The sequence below is a fragment of the Urocitellus parryii genome, chromosome 2 (genome assembly GCF_045843805.1).
Source record: "Urocitellus parryii isolate mUroPar1 chromosome 2, mUroPar1.hap1, whole genome shotgun sequence".
Classification (NCBI taxonomy): domain Eukaryota; kingdom Metazoa; phylum Chordata; class Mammalia; order Rodentia; family Sciuridae; genus Urocitellus; species Urocitellus parryii.
Window position 1 is genome coordinate 208008885 of NC_135532.1, and position 3972 is coordinate 208012856.

The following is a 3972-nucleotide window of genomic DNA, read 5'->3' on the forward strand; positions in this document are numbered from 1 at the left end:
CTCCTGGGATCACAGTTCTTTTCCACAAAAAAAAAAAAAAAAAAAAATGGATTGTTATTAAAGAACAAGACTGGCTCCTCCCTCACTCTCTTGCAGCTTGTCTGTCCATGTGATCTCTCTCACTTCCACCATTATGGTACCACCCTCTAGGAGGCCCTCAGCAAAATGCAGATCAACAAGGGATACCTGATCGTGGACTTTCAACCTCCAAATTGTAAGCCAAACAAACCTCTTTCCTTTATAAAGTATTCAGCCTCAGTTATTTTGTTGTAGCAATGGAAAATGAAAAAAAAAAATATTTGGCAAAATTGGATTATAATCATATAAATTCCTCAATGAAAATTATAGAAATGTAATTATTAGTAAAGTAAAAATACCTCCTACTGTTTCAAGCTTCCTAATTACATCTCTCCAAACTATTTTCCATTCTCAGTGTGTATTGTTCCCTGATGTTGACCTTCATTCCAGCAAAACATGATTATTTATTTTCTAAATATCCCTCTTTTTCCAATATCTGGACTTCTACTCACAGTATATCCCTCTATCTAGTGAACTCATATGATTATTTTCACCTACTGAAATTTTATTTATTCACCAGTTTCAAACTCAATATTAATTTATCCAAATGGGACTAGTCTCTCCTTCTTTGACCTACATAGATTTTTATTTTTAAAGGTATTATTGTTTTAAAAGTGCTATGGTATATTCTCCCAAAAGCTCCTGTGTTGATGGAGAAGTATGCACAGGTTAAATGGTTTGATTGAGTGAGCTGAACCTAACTAGTCCATCCTAGTTTGAGTGGACTGAGGGTGGTAACTATATGCAGGAGGGGCATGGCTAAAGCAGTTGAGTCATTGGAAGCAGTCCCAGAAAAGTTGAATCCTCCCTGTAGCTTCTATTTCCTGACTCACAATGAACTGAGCAATTTACTCTGTGGTACTCTTCAGCCTTAATGTTCTCTCCCTCACCTTGATCCCAAAGTAATTTTGGTTACAGAAATGCAAAGCTTACAAACCAAAGGGCATTTAACTTATTTGAATTTTAATATGAGTGGTTCTTATATTTCTTTTCTTTTTTTTTTTTTTTTTTTTGATATGGGACATTGTACCCAGGAGCATTTAACCTCTGAGCCACATCCTGTTTATGTTTTCTTTAGAGAAAGGGTCTCACGGAGTTGCTTTAGGCCTTGCTAAATTGCTGAGGCTGACTTTGAACTCACAATCCTCCTGTCTCAGCCTCTCAAGCCACTGGGATTACTGGTATGTGCCACCACTAAGCTGATTTTTTTTTTTCCAACCAGATTGCATTGATCAGGAAACAGGGACACATTCTCTAATGCTCATCTAAGAATAGAAATAGGTGCAACTATTTGCTCAGAATTGTGGACATATTGGTATTGTGAATAAGAACTAAGGCACTGAAAAAAGCCTAGGTATCTTACTAGAGTCTCTGGTTCCCACGCAATGGTGGTAGCCAAAGTGAAGAGACACTTGGACAAATCAGATCAAACAGACAAGATGGCTTTCAGCAGAATATCTGTGTACCCAGGTTTCCAAGTTTCAGCAATACACTGATCAAAAATTATATTTAATGCACACAGTTATTCTAAGTATTAAATTAACTAACAACTGGAATTATTATTAGGAACATCAATGTGATTTTAAAAGTACTTCTAATTGTGAAAATAGTTGAAATCGTGTTGCTAGGATGCTGAAGCAGCATTCACTGGTAATAAATACAGAGTTTAGAAAAATAAATAATATATGTATATTTAATAGCACTCATTACAAGATAATATTTATTATGATTTGAATTTGTTTAAGTCATCTTTTCTGCTTCTGTAACGAAAAGATCTGACCAGAGCAATTTTATGGGAAGGAAAGTTTATTAGAGGGCTCACCATTTCAGAGATCTTAGTGCATTGAAGGCCAGCTCCATTCCTCTAGGCTTGAGGTCAGGCAGAGCATCATGGCAGAAAAGTATGGCAAAGGGAAGAAGCTCACGTGATGATCAGGAAACAGAGAGACTTCACTCGCCAGATGCAAATATATACCCCATAGTCACACCCCTCAATGAACCACTTCCTCCAGGCATACCCCACCTGCCTCTAGTTACCACCCAGTTAATCCCATCAGGGATCAGTTTACTGATTAGATAAAGGCTGTAGCCCATTCAATCATTTCTCCCTCAAACCTTCTTGCATTGTTTCACATTGAGATGTTGGAGGACACCATATTTAAACCATAACACCTTGTAACTGAGTAGAGACACTGAGATGTACAAGACTCTCTCTCTTTCTTATTAGAAGGCAATGGGGAGATATATTCTACTTTAAAAAGTGTAGAATTTGCTTGAATGATTGGTGCATTCACCAGCCATTGGGGAGTAACTATTAAAAGGTATCACTTGAAATTTAAAAGAAGATATTTTCTATACCTCTCACCAATATTATTAACTTATATTCCCCCACACTGCAAACAAAATAATTATACTTTTATGTAAGCACAGGGGTGATGATTTAAACATTCCCAGCTTCATGCAAGGCACCGCTTCTTTTCCTTGTTTAGTAATTAAATTACTATTAAGTTTTTATCATCAAAGCCATTAGGGAGTAAAGTCTTCCATGATAGTTAATTAGTCGTATGAACTCCAGATTCACATATCTAGCTCCTACTCAACATTTCCACTGATACAATAGTCATTTTAAACATAGCATGCTAAAATATTAATATAACATTATCCTGGTGTACTCCCTGCTTCCACATCTCTGTTAATGAAAATTTGTCAATGGAGGACATGCATATTGCTAAAGAAGAAAAACAGTGTTTCACAAAGGTGAGATTTTTAGAATGCTGAATTATTTTAACAGTTTCATTTTCTTCCCCCCATAAGTTAACTCTAAGGACCACTTCTCACAGTTGTGAGGAAAAAATGGGCAAGTCCAACCCACATGAGGATAAACAGAAGCTGTTTGTTCAGAGCGATCTGTAGCAATGGAGTCAGCCATTATCACTTGTATTAAGCAAAGTCTCAAAGGCAGGAAGGGAATTTGGAGAGCATGATAGTGAGAGAAAGGAAAGTTTCAAGTGTACTCTGATTAGAGGTAATTGGAATGAGGGAGTGGGAATCCTGCAAACTAGGAGCAGGGCATCCTCTTTGATTGGTTTGGGGAATATTATGATCTGCCTCACAAAGGTCTGTATGCTAAAGGCTTGGTCAATAACTTGTGGCACTAATGAGAGGTGGGGAACCTTAAGAAAGTGGGGTTCAGGTGGAGAAAGTTAAGTCATTGGGGATGTGCCCTTGAAGGAGATTCTGGTACTCTCTTATCTTTATCTCTTTCATTCTTGGCTGTACTGAAGTGAACAGAGTTCCTATATCACACACTCCCCATCATGATGTTCTTTCTCTCTAGAGGTCCAAAGCAATGGGGACTAAGGGACCTCTGAAACTCTCAGCCAAAATAAACCTTTGGTCCCGCAGGTTGATTTTTTTCAAGCATTTTGTTCCAGCAACAGAAATCCAACCTTCATAGGGAGTATATTTGGTATTTCCCATTTGGTCCTTAATCAGAACCCAGGCAAAAACATAAAAATAAAGATAATAATAATAATAATAATAATAATAACAATAATACACATGAGAAAAGTGGCATCCTTGATCAATTATGACTCTTCTACCTGATTGCTTTGAAAGTTGTGGTTTAGTTTCTTACATGATTCCTATAGAGGCTGTGGATCAGATTTCTATTGTTATGTAGTCTGGCCTGTTCTAAACAAATTCACATCTATTTTAATCACTCACCTCAATAATTCAAACATGAGACAAAGATGTTCTTTAAAGCAAATACCCTGAACAACTTCAAAAATAAGTCAAAGTCACAAGCTATTATTCATTCTAATGTTAGAAGAATTTAGGAAAAAATATATGTTCCAATGGAAATTCATACATTATCAAAAGGATATCCTCTCC